The sequence below is a fragment of the Chrysochloris asiatica genome, unplaced genomic scaffold (assembly GCF_000296735.1).
Source record: "Chrysochloris asiatica unplaced genomic scaffold, ChrAsi1.0 scaffold00012, whole genome shotgun sequence".
In the NCBI taxonomy this organism is placed as follows: Eukaryota; Metazoa; Chordata; class Mammalia; order Afrosoricida; family Chrysochloridae; genus Chrysochloris; species Chrysochloris asiatica.
Window position 1 is genome coordinate 29,397,006 of NW_006408530.1, and position 13,629 is coordinate 29,410,634.

The window sequence follows — 13,629 nt, forward strand, 5'->3', positions numbered from 1 at the left end:
GAGACAAAAAACAAACCAAAGCAAAATAAAAACAAAGAATATTGTCAAAGAGTTGGTGGAAGAAAACTTCCCTAACATCATGAAAGACCAGAATAAATATGCATTCAAGAAGCTGAATGAAATCCAAATAGGCTAGATCCCACAGGAACATCAGGAAGACATGTTATAATGTCCACTCTCCAATGCCAAAGACAAGAATAGAAGCCTAAGAGGAGCACAGGGGGGAAAAAAACCCAAAAAGTTACCTACAAAGGAGAACTAGTAAGACCCTTGCCATGCTTTGTGTGTTTATCAGGTTTTTCACACTTGAGTTTACAAATTGGTTGTCTTACATTTACTTTCCACAATTCTTTTAGAACTATTTCTCAACTCTCCTTTTTATTTGTGTCCTAAGTAATCCTAAAGAGTAATTTTTTTATGTCTATTGCTGGTGTGGCAATGTAGGATAAGCACTCAACCACAACGTAGGTTTGAACTACAAGGTTGGTGGGTCAAATCCACCAGTTGTTCCTTGTAAACCCTACAAGTTACTACAAGTCAGAAATGACTCGAAGGCACTTAATAACAACAACAACATTGCTGTGAAGCTATGAAATACAGTGGATCCATAGGATAAGCACTGGGCTGTGAGTCACAAAGTAAGCAGTTTGAGCCTACCAGTTGTTCCATGGGAGAAAGATGAGGTTTTCTGCTCTCACAAAGATTTAAGAAGCCTCAAGAACTCTAAACAGGGTGGCCATGAGTCAGAACTGACTCGACAGTACTTACAATGACAGAAACAGCATTGTGATGATGCAGAACAGACTTCAGAGGAGCTTCCACACTAAGATGGACTGGAAAGAAAGGTCTGGAACTTCTGAATGTCAGTCAATGAAAACCCTACGGATCACAATGGTCCAGTCTAGAACCAATCATGGGAATGACACAGGATTGGTCAGTGTTTCCTTTCACTGTTCATGGTGTCACCATGAGTTGGGGCCAAGTGACAAAGCTAACAACAATTCAATTAACTAACTTCACAGCCTAAGAAGACTTTTGAAAATGTAAAAAACTTGAATCATGAGTTCTATTTTCTCCATTCCAAGTTTCTAACACTCACCACGTTCTGGATCATTGCTTCTTAAGTCCTCATCTGAGAACGCTGCATTAGAATCAACTGGGATGCTTTGAACACAATGTTGATATACCAAACTTATAAGGTTTGAACTCCAAACTTGGGTCAGTGAGCTCTGAATGCACACTGCATTTTGAGAACTTTCAGAAATAGCATCTTGTTCTCTTTCAGTGAATAACTACTTTTAGGTATGTTGTTGTTAAGTGCCATCAAGTTGGTTCTGACTCAGAGTGATGCTGTACAGGGTTTCCAAGGAGTTCCTCCAAGGAGCTGGTGGGCTTGAACCACTGATCTTGCAGTTAGTAGTCTAGTGCTAATGCGATAGTGCCACATCAGAACTCTAAGTATAAGCATCCCTCAGAGATATTGCAGATGCCTTTTTGGATCACCTCAATAAAGTAAATATTGCAATAATGAAAGTCACAAGAGTTTTTCAGTCTCCGAGTACATATTTAAGGAGCCCTGGTAGTATAATGGATTATGAGCTGAGCTGCTAACTGCAAGGTTAGCAGTTCAAATCTACCAGTCACTCTATAGGAGAAAAATGAGGCTTTCTGCTCCTGATTTACAGCCTCAGAAACACTATACAGGGTCACTATGAACTGGAACTGACTCCAGTTCACATCACACATCCACCACCACCACCAGTGCCATTTCTAAAGTGCCATGTGTCTGGCGTGCTGCTGTAGTAAGAAACATTGGACCACAAGGCTGCTTTGAACCACAAGGCTGGCAGTTCAAATTCACCAGACAGTCCTTGAAAACCCTATATAGGGTCACTATGAAGGGAACCGACTTGATGGCACTTTACAACAACAATGTATCTGGTGCTGTACTATGATTTTTGTGTGTGTGTTTTTTTTTCTCTCATTATTTTTTTAATTTAAGAATGAGTCATGTTACTTAATCCTGCTAACTACCATTTTTCCTACTTTACAGATGAAAAAAATTGGAGGCTAAGAGACGCTCTTTGACTTGTCGAACATCATATAGCTATGATGGAGGAATGAGTGCTCACATCTGGTAAAGCCGCACTTCTCAGCCCATACCCTTAAGAACTGGACAACATGGACCTCAGTACCCTTTGCTCCTCAGCACTAAGAGTGAGACACAGTGACAAGTTCTCCTCCAATAACTGTGGAAGTTTAGCAGTTCCAAGTCAAATTGTTCAAATTCATCCTATCTGCCCTCTGACTGATGTAAATGGTATCTTGTCGATACAGATGAAAAATCATTCACAGGAATGTCAATTAACTTACCGAAGGCCACACAATGTGGCTGAAATCAAGTGATAAGTCTTTGGAAGAATTAAGCAGGTTGACACTGGAGATTGGCAGGAACCAGGTCATACATGGTTCTGGAGGTAATGCTAAGATTTTTGAATTCGGAAGTAATGGTGCTACCTAGGGACCCTGCAGAGAAACTATCCCTATCCAAATTCTTCTCTATCAGTTACAAATTATGTAACCTTCCGTTTCCGTATCTGTAAAATGGGATAATGTAGCTTGTAACTCCGATTTGTGGTGAGGATTAAATGAAATAATACACTCACAAATATACAAAGGATGAAATTGTTGTTGCTCTTAAACTTTAAAGAGGTCTTTGCAGCAGATTTCGCTAGTGCCAGATCATTAATTTTTTGCTTCAGTGAGTAAGGAGCTCTGGTAACGTAGTAGGTTCTCCGTGGACTGCAAACTGCATGGTAAACAGTCTGAATCAACAAACTGCTCTGTGGGAGAAAGGTAAGATTTCTTCTCCTGTAAAGATTTATAACCTCAGAAAACCATACAGAAGGTTGTTTGACTCAACAGCATGCAGCAGCAGTAGCAACTTCCAGGAGTATTGATCATGGATCCAAGCAAAATGAAGTTATTGACAACTTCACTCTTTTCTCCATTTATCATGTTTTCTCAATTCTTTTCCTGCTTAGAGCTCAAAACTAGACATAGCTCTTTCTGCTTGAATAATCGGTGCTTGTTAGTATGCCTGAGTTGGTTCCCACTCATAGCAACCCTGTATAGGGTTTCTGAGGAGTAGTTAGTAGTCCAATGCTCAGCTTACAATTCCACAACAGGACCTCCATGAAAGTTCGTTGTTGTTGTCAAGTGTCACCAAGTCAGTTCCAACTCACAGTAACCCTGTATAGGGTTTCAAGAAGCAGTTGGTGGGTCTGAACTGCTGACCTTTTTGTTCACAGTCCAGTGCTGATCCTACAGCGCCACACCAGGAAGGAGTCCATGGAAGTTCCTAGGGAGTGTACGTGGCTAACACATTCTACGGCTAACAAAATTATTGGAGGTACAAGATTACCAAGAAGTGCTTCAAGTAAAAGCCCTGGCAATCTATGTATTAGACATGATTTAAAAAAATCAGCCATTGAAAACTCTATGGAGAACAGTTCTACTTCAGCACACATGGTCACCATGAGTAGGAAGCATCTGGAAACCAGCTGGTTTGGTTTGCTTGCAGAGTGCATTTATGACGCTCGTGAAGTATGCCTCTTTTAGTATTCTAAATATTTAGAACTGCTAACCACCAAAATCAGTGGTTCAAACCCACCAGTCTGTCTGCTCCAACAAGACATAGTCTCAGAAACCCGACATATGTTCACTGTGAGTCAGAATCAACTTGATGGCAGTAGATGGGTTTCTTTAGAATGATATACAACATTAGGAAATTACTATAGTCATCCGTATGAAAAATAATGATAAAAATGAAGATTGAACGAAATGCATAGGATGAATATATAGTTGGAGGTAGAATTAACAAGATTTTGTGATCGACTGAATGTGATGATGGGTGAGATTTCCCACAGAAATGAATGACAGTAAATTATCCAAGCTATTTCCCAGATTTCCAGCAGGAGCAACTTCATGAAGAGAGACCATTTTCTGAGAACCTTAGAATAGTAGAGAAGATTTTGACTGGGAGAAGGGGAAGTGGGAGAGATAACGATTAGTCAGTATAAGGAACATGGAATAAAAAATACCTGTAGAGTATCCTAGTGTGGCACTATAGGATACGCTCTGGATTGCTAACTGCAAGGTAAGCGGTTCAAACCTATCACCTGTCCTTGTAGACTATATACAGAGTCACTATGAGGTGGAAACTACTCTACAATATTTAACAGTAATAACAGTTCAAGTAGAAATATCTATGTCTAATTTTGAGCTCCAAACACAGAAATCATTGAGAAAATTTGGATAAAAGTTTTCCGAGTATCAAGAATACAATTAAAGTCTTAGAGAATAAAAATTTAAAAGACCAAAATCTATTTCAATTATGCATCCTACATGGAGACTCATAGAATTTTTAAATTAGAATTAAGATCACATTTGAGCTAGTTTTCCAGCTTTTTTCTTAACATAGGAATCAATCCTTTCCTCAATATGCATGAAACAAAAATGGTCAGAGGATACAAGGAATAATTTAACCATTTTTAAGCATAGACATCTTGTTGTTAAGTGCCAGTGAGTCGGTTCCAACTCATAGTGATCCTATGGTTTCCAAGGAGCAACTGGTGAGTTTGAACCACCAACCTTGTGATTCAAACAAACCTTGCAGTCCAGTGCTTTATCCCACAGCACCACACCAGGACTCCAGGCACCTTAGTAAGAGACTATTTAATGTCTCATGAGGACAGAACCTAATGAGAAGTTTAGGTGCCATTAACTTGGTTCCAATTCATAGTGACTCTATGTACATCAGAACTGCCTGGTCCTGTACAATCGTCACAATTGTTGTTATGTTGGAATCCATTGTTGCTGCCAGTGTGTCAATCCGTCCCATTGGGGGTCATCCTTTTTCATGGACTCTCCACTTTACCAAAAACAGATTTTTATTTTATTTTATATTTACTTTTGCATAGTTAATGAAGCACAAATAAACACCTTTCTGATATTCACTGCTCTTAGCCAAGATCCATATGATATCTCTAATTCCACCTCTTCTTCTGAAAGCAGCTTGAATTTCTGAAAGCTCCTTGTAAATGTACAGCTGAAACCATTTAATTATTTTCAGTAATATTTTACTTGCATGTTATATTAATGCTAGTGCTCAGTGATTTCCACATTCAGTTGGGTCACCTATTTTTGGAATGTGCACAAACATGGATCTCTTCCAATCAGATGGCCAGGTAGCTGTTTTCCAAGGTTAGTGAGTACTTCTAGTGCTGTATCATTTTGGAACATTTCAATTTGTATTCCATCAGTTCCTGGAGCTTTGTTTCTGTCAATGAATTCAGTGCAGCTTGGACTTCTTCCTTCAATACCTTTGGTTTTGTATCATATGAGACTTCTCAAAATGGTTGAACATTAACAATTATTTTGTTACAGTGACTCTGCATATTCTTTGCATCTTTTTTTGATGCTTCCTGTATCATTCAATATTTTGCCCAAAGAATCTTTCGGTATTGCAAGTTATGACTTGAATTTTTTTCTTCAGTTTCAGCTTGAGAAATGCTGAGTGTGTGCTTCCATTTTGATTTTCTAATTGCAGAATTTGTACATTTCATTATAATATTTTGTCTTTTCACATTGCCTTTGGATATTGTCTCTCCAATGTTTTTATCTTACCATTTTTTCCAATTGTTCTACACTCTAGAGTAAAATTCAGAGTCTTTTCTGACATCTGCTTTGACTTTTTTTTTCTTCATGGATGATGTTCTTGATGTCATTCTACAACGCTTCTTGTTTTTGGCAATTAGTGTCTAGTACACTAAATATTTCCTTGAGATGGTCTCTAAATTCAGGTGGGAAATATTCAAGGTCATATTTTGGCTCTCTTGGACATCTTTTAATTTTCCTCAGCTTCATTCAGCCTGTACTTGCATATGAACAACTGATGGTCTGTTCCACTGCTGATCCCTGGCCTGGTTCTGGCTGATGATATTTCAGTGCCTTCCTACCTGGAGGGTTAATCTCCCAGGACCATGAGACAGTGTTCTGGAGCTATTTATAAGGTTTTCAGTGGCTGAACATTCAAAAGTGGTCTGACTCTCCTGTCTCCTATTCTGTCTTAACCTAAAAGCTCTGCTGAAACTTGTCCACCATGGGTGACTCTGTGGGTATTGCACAAATTGGTGGTGTAGCTTCCAGAATTACAGTAACACACACACCACCACAATATGATCATCTGAGAGAAGCGTGGTGGTTCTTATGTACAAAGAGACCTTAGCAAGAGATTATTTATTTTCCCTTGAGGGCAGAGTCTAATGAGAAGTTTAAACTGTAAGTTGGAAAAATATTCTGAATACTAGATGAGGTATCCTGAATTTACTTGATATGGCCTTTCTATCCAATGTCTTCTCAATTTCCACCAAATGATTTAGTGGGACCATGCAAATGAGGTTTACAGGGCTCTAGGGTTGGGTTTAGTTCATTTTGTAATCCCCCCTAAGTTTAAAAAGAGCGATGTCAGAACCAGGAAAAGATCATCTCAGGAACATCAAGAAAGAAGAGTATGAGTGGACTGTGAGATCCCTACCTAGAAAAGCAGCAACAATAGAGGCAATGGCAAAGGTGGTGACATGGAACTTCTGTGGGCATCTAGGCCCTGTGGACTAAAAAAACGGTTGCGCCTACAGGCAGGCAGCTGGCTTGAAGAATGTTCCCTTTGAACATTTATAAACTGATTAAGTAGTTTGGTAACACTTCGTCAAGCAAGGCAGAGACTACAGGGTCACCTGGCTGAGAGACTGAAGACAAGAATGATGTGTGCCTGCAGTATGGCAGACAAGAGAGATTCCTGACTAGTGAACTACTGTGTACTGAGTTTTTCTGATCCTGGATTGTACCTTGTTCAGTTCCCTGTTGTTGTTGTCAAGTGCCATCAAGTTGGTTCCGACCTATAGTGACCCTGCATAGGATTTCCAAGGAGCAACTAGTGAGCTTGAACCTCCAATCTTGCAGTTCAAGATGACTTTGCAGACCAGCATGTTAACCCACAGCACCACACCAGGACACCCTAGTAAACCCCATAATCATAAGTATCATTATGAGTTCTGTGTGGCCATTGCAATGAATTGTTGAACCCAAATGAAAAGCAGAGAGTGCTGTGGGAGGGATGGTTGATGTCAAAATAGTGTAAAGAATGTTGTAAAAGGAGACATACCTGACCTCCATACCATAGGCATAGGCTTGGGCTGATCTTGAGTTTGATTCTCCTTCCTGTTTGTAAAACCAGAGGAAGCCAGACATGGCTGCCACAAGGTTATTGTATAGACCAAGGTGAGAAAGTTGAAAAAATTTCTTGCAGGAAACTTTGGACAAAAGTGGATATTTCTTTTATATTCTACTTGCAAGTACCTTCACATATTCAAGATGGCTGGAGAAATAGATTTGGAAGAAATAACTTTGTTTCAGAAATTGCACTGCCAAAAGGAACCTCATTACCTCTTGGCTTGGTATTTGAAAAAACTCAGTCCAGCTGACAAAAATGAAGTTGAGAGAGACACTCAACTAAAGATTGTAAATGTACTATCTCAGCATGTTTTTCCAAATGCAATCTTGTACTCTGAAAAAAGTAAACTAAACTGTTCATTAATGAAGTGCAGGTGTATGTGAACAATTACACTGAAGAGAAAGCTGTCCCAAAGCAGAAAATAATGCCCAAAACTTAAATAGTAAGACTGTATGCAGGGTTTTTCTGAATTTGTTTAAGAAACATCTATCAAGCTCTTATCTTCCTTTTGTCAGAAAGTGTACTAACTTTTGTGATATCTACCACAATTCCTAAAGGTAGTCTTACTATCAAGATTTATACAAAAGTGACGAAGTTGAGGAGGAAGGAGAAGAAATAGAAAAAAATTGGATTGTGAGGAAGAATAAATATACATAAAGAAGAGGAGGAAGAAAAATTACATGAAAGATAAGAAAGAATGTGAAGGAAGAAAAGAAAGGAGAGATGTTTACAGCTTCCATCATACTTGAAGCCCCTATTGTGTCTCATCTAGACTATTGCAATAGGGTTTTTTCTTTTTTTTTGAGATTTTATTGTGAATTATGTGAGTTTACATGGGAGAACACGAGCTTCACATTCATTCTATCATATTTCGTTTCATTTCAATGATTACAGTCTCCTCCATGCATCATCAAACAACCAAACGGTACACCCTATAGGCCTGCCCCCTGACCATCAGCACACAGCCCCTCTCCCTCCCTGAGTCCAGAGTCCCCAGTCACTCCATCTGTCTATGTCATCATCTCTGCCTCCATTTCTGGCATCATTGCTTCTCTGGGTAGGGTCCTGCACGCCACTCTTCTCACTTGATGGTCCCAGGGACCTTCACTCCTCGACTGCAAAATCAATCACTCCCCTCCTTTTCTTACAAAACATCTACCTTTACATTTCTGACCCTCCTAGTGAGTCCTTATAGCAATTATTCACTATTGTACCAGATTCTTATCCCCATCTCCTTTCATCAGCCCTGTCCCAACAGACTGGAAACCACTCAGTGGAGATTCTACCTTCCCCCGCATCCTCTGGAACTAAGCTCCCTCTTGAAAGCTTGTAAGCCAGTCACTTCTTGCCTTTGTAGAACCCCCATTTTGGGTAGCCAATGTCTAAGTTGCCCATCCCTGTCAACGCTGTGTACTGAGTGTTTGGGAATGAGCCTCGCTATAAAGATTTGTTCCCTCTTTTGAGCTACTACATCCATAAATATAAGTAAAGTTCATCAAATTATAGTGGGTTACTTTCTTTTTTTCCTTTTCTTTCTTCTTCTGGTTGAGTTCTGATCATCCAGCCATTGAAGCTAGGTCAAGTGGGTACTATCTGCAAGTATGAGTGTTCTTGTTGCAATAGATTTTAAAAAACAGTGTCTCTCATTCAATCTATCAAAATATATTCATTAAATTTTACTGTAGCTGAAAGCCTCTAAAAATCAGAGCCTAATATGAAAATGTGTTAATATTTTGTAAGGTGTAAGGCCTATACAGTGACAGTGAAGAAACGATGGAAGTGAAGGAAGGAAAATGTGAAGCAATACTCTATGGTGAATTACTGTGCTGGCTACCAGATCTCATCAAACCACAAAGCTGTATAGCATATCTGTGTGCTTCGCAAACAGGATTTCTCCAGCAAGGTTACAAGAAGAAACTGCCAATTCTAAGAACATAAAGGTGCACTGGAATAGCCTATTCCATCCTAAGTAGTGCTTCCCATTTGTAAATTTGAACCCTAAGAGCGTTACATCGCTTACAGTTCTACATTGAAATTTTTAGGTTGCAGTATCCTTCCTCTCCATAGCTACTTAGGAAACTAGATTCCATGCATCACAGTGTAGTGTTCTGTGCAAGTGTGAAAGTGGACTGACAACCTACTACCTATACAGCATCAACAAATTGAAAGAAGGTATAGAAGAAATTTGAGAAAGTGCAGACTGCTTATAGTCAATGCAAGCATCTTTTATGTACCAGGTACTGTGCCAAGTTCTAGGGAAACAATCGTGAACTACACAGATGTGATCCTTGACTTCAGAGAGCTTGACTGCAGCTTATTTCACGGTACACTGAGCCAAGCCAAGTCTACTGCAATCCAATCTATTTCTACTCATAGCAACACTATGCTGTTTTTGTTGTTGAGTGTCATCAAGTCAGTTCTGACCCATAAGGACCCTGTGTAGGGTTTCTGAGAAGTAATTGGTAAACTTGAACCACCAACTTTGTGGTTCAAACCGATTTTGCAGTCCAGTGCATTAACCTGCAGCACCATACCAGAAAATTGTTCCATGTTCCTGGCGTGGTGCTGTAGGATAAGCACTGGACCACAAGGTCAGTTCAAATCCACCTGCAGCTCCTTAAAAACCTATATAGGGTCACTAAGAATGAGAACTGACTTGATGGCATGATACAACAATAATACATATGGTTTCTGAGGCTGTAAATCTTTACAGAAGTTGTCTCAACTTTCTGCCACTGAGCATTTTGTGGGTTCAGACCACCAACCTTTCAGTTAGCAGCCCAATGTTTAACTCATTGTGTCACCAGGGATCTTTTATAATATACAGCAACAAATAATTACAATTCAGAAAGAAAGAGTGATGAAATTGAGGAATAATGATGCCTTTGTCATCTAAAAGACTGCCCAGATGAAATGAGTCCTAAGTAATCAAGATTAACCAGGTGATAGTTCTGAGCCAGAGAGTATGTGTATAAGAGTAGAAAAGAAAGGAGGATACCTTAGGACAGACGTCAGTCTCTGCCTGACGTCTGTCCTGAGTGTAAAAGAAGATGTTCACTATGGTTGGAGTACAGTATTGTTCAGAGTGAGGGACAGAGAGGGAAATCTATTAAACTCAATTCTTGCAATCTCATAGTTTTGTTCATCACAAAGCCTAAAATCAGAGCCTAGAGTTTTACACCTCTACCCTAACCCACAGGCCTTCACTAACCCTATACTCATTCTAAGCATGCTTTAGTTTTATTCTAAGCATGCTTCATAACTTTCCAACTTTATGCTGTACTCACCTTGCTTTCCTCATCAGGGATTCTGTACCCTCACATATTTTTATTGTTGTTTTTGTTAAGTGCCATTGAGTTGATTCCAACCCATAGCAACCCTGTATAGGGTTTCCAAGGAGCAGCTGGAGAGCTTTAACCACCGACATTGCAATTCAAATGACTTTGCAGTCTGACGCATTAGCCCACAGCACCACACCAGGACCTTCACAAGTACACCTGTCTAAATCATGGCCCTCCTTCAAAGCTAGGCAAAGAATTTCTTCTTCACAAATCAAAGCTAACACCTCACAATGCACAAAATTGGCTTAATTTATGCTACCCCTGAATTCCTAGTTTCTCTTAAGGTACTTATTTCTGTATTTATTTAACTGCCTCCATTTCTCCTCCTAACCTGTTAAAGCAATTAAAATTTACACTGATATAAGGAAACAATCTTAAACCATTTGTGGTTCTCCTAATCGGTTTCTCAGACTATTATTCAGAAGTTAAGTGGCTAGTGCCATAGCCAAAGTTGTAGTTGTTGATATTTCTCAGTGTTGTCCAGTCAGTTCTGACTCATAAAAGTCCTGTATAGGGTTTCTGAGGCTGTAAATCTTTGCATTCTTCTCCAGTCTTTCTTCAGAGACCAATTCCCATCACTTTTGGAGCATGGTTCTATTTTATCTAATTTCATTCCAGGACTTCTAGTCTACCTGGCCTTGTGTTGGCATCCCAATAGCAGATAATTTTGGTTTTGTTAAGAATAAAACAATCTCTCACTCTGTGCATCCAAAAAAAACAAAAAGAACTCAATAAAACCCAATGTAACCCATAGTCTAGTCTTGGGGAGTTTTCTATATCCTTTTTACATCAGAAGGACTGGCAATATAAAAGATGTCCCAGTCATAGCTGCTAGGAAGGACCTTTAGGAACTAGTAGGACAAAATGACAACAAAATCAGGCAGAAACAGTTGTTACTAAGGTGTGGAAAAGTGCTGTAGGATTTGGAATACTGAATTATTACTGTTATAATAATGGAAAATATCCCAAACTCATAATTACTTCTAGGTTCTTGACAGTCTTTTTCCTCTATGATACCAAATGCTTTGGTTTCACCAACACATGGCATTGAGTTATCAAATCATTTGTGCTAATTTTGAAAAAATACATAACAAATTACACAAAATAGAAAAGAGGTTCTTCCTCTTTGTTGTTAGGAACAGTTGAATCAGTTCCAATCATAGTGACCCTATGCACAATGGAACCAAAAATTGCTGGTTCTCTGTCATCATCACAACTGTTAAGTTTCAGTCACTGTTTCTGCCACTATGTCCACGTCTAACCCTCCTGGCTTCTAAGTATCATTCTGGCTGTACTTCTTCTAAGACAGTTATATTTGTTCTTCTGGCAGTCCACGGTACTATCAATATTCTTCATTAACATAGTAACTCAAATTGTACAGATTCTGCTCTGTTCTTCCTTATTCATTGACCAACTTTCACATGCATTTTTGTTGTTGTTGTTATGTGCCGTGGAGTCAGTTCTGACTCGTAACAACCCTGTACAGGGTTTCTGATGCTGTAATCTTTATGGGAACTGAAAGCGTCATCTTTCTCCCGCGGAACAGCTTGTTGTTTCAAACTGCTGACCTTGTGGCTCTCAGCCCAATTTGTAACCACTATGCTACCCAAGCTCCTTTTCACATGCATACAAGGTAATAAAAAATACCAATGGTGAACAGATACAACCTTGATGCACACCTCTCCTGATTTTATGGAGTCCCCTTGTTTAGTTACAACATTATCTCTTGGTATAAGTGCTGGTCCCTCATGAGCACCATTAAGTGTATTGGAATGCCCATTCTCCCCATTGTTATCCCAACTTTGTCATGCTCTACATAGTCAAAATCCTTTGCATAATCAATAAAGAACAAGTCAAAATCTTTCTGGCATTCTATGCCAGATCCATTTGATGTCAGCAGTTCTATGCCTAGTTTCATGTTCTCTTCTAAATCTGACTTGAGTTTCAGTGCCATGTTGATGTATTTTTGCAGCTAGTTTTGAATTATATCCAACAAAATTTTATTTGCATGTGATAATGATACTTTGTTGATTTCTGCATTTGTTGGTTCACAATAATCTTTTCCAATTTGTTGGCCAAGTAACTGTCTTCCAAATTTCTTGGCATAGATAAGTGGGCACCTCTGGTACTACATCAGTTTGTTGAAAGGTTTCAATTTGTATTCCATCAATTCCTGAAGCTTTATTATTTTTTTTTTCCAGTGCCTTCAGTGCAGTTTAGACTTCTTCCTTCAATACAATCTGTTCTCTATGTATTGGAATAATTTAATATCGACCATTTCTTTTTGGTACAATGGTTTTGTGTATTCCTTTCATCTTCTTTTGATGGAAACTATGACCTTATCTTACAAATAATGTTGCAGATCACATGACAGAATGTTGTAAGACCAATCACTAATGTCCACCACTTATCTGTCAATTTGTCATTCTGTGGTGGCTTGTGTCTTGTTGTGATGCCTGAAGCTATCCCATCGACATTTCAAATACCAGCAGGATCACCCGTGGTGCAAGGTTTCATTAGAGCTTTCAGACAGACTAACACAAAGGAGAGGCAGACTACTTCTAAATTATTAGCCACTGAAAACTTCATTAACAGTAGAAGAACATTATCAGATATAGTGCTGGAAGAGGAGCCACTTAGGCCAAATGTACTCAAAATCCAACTGGGAAAGAGTTGCCAACAGACGGTAGAGTTGATCATGATGACATGAATGGGATAAAGATTTTGGGACCTTTATTTGCTGATAGGGCACAACTCATAATTAGGAGAAAAACTTGCAAACATCCATTAATAATTGGGACATGGAATTGTGAAATATGAATCTAGGAAAATTGAAAGTGGTCAAAAATGGAATGGAATGGCTGAACATTAATATGCTAGGCATAAGTACACTGAAATGGACTGGTATTGACCATTTAAAATCTGTCAACCATATGGTTTGCTACACCAGGAATGATAAATTCAAGAGGAATGGCATAACATTCAACATCAAAA

At 39.0% G+C, this 13,629-nt stretch overlaps 1 protein-coding gene across 1 annotated transcript in view; it reads right to left on the reverse strand.

Moving 5' to 3' along the window:
• Nucleotides 1-13,629, reverse strand: part of THSD7B (thrombospondin, type I, domain containing 7B) — a 904,077-nt gene that overhangs the window by 801,177 nt on the left and 89,271 nt on the right. The window lies entirely within an intron of this gene.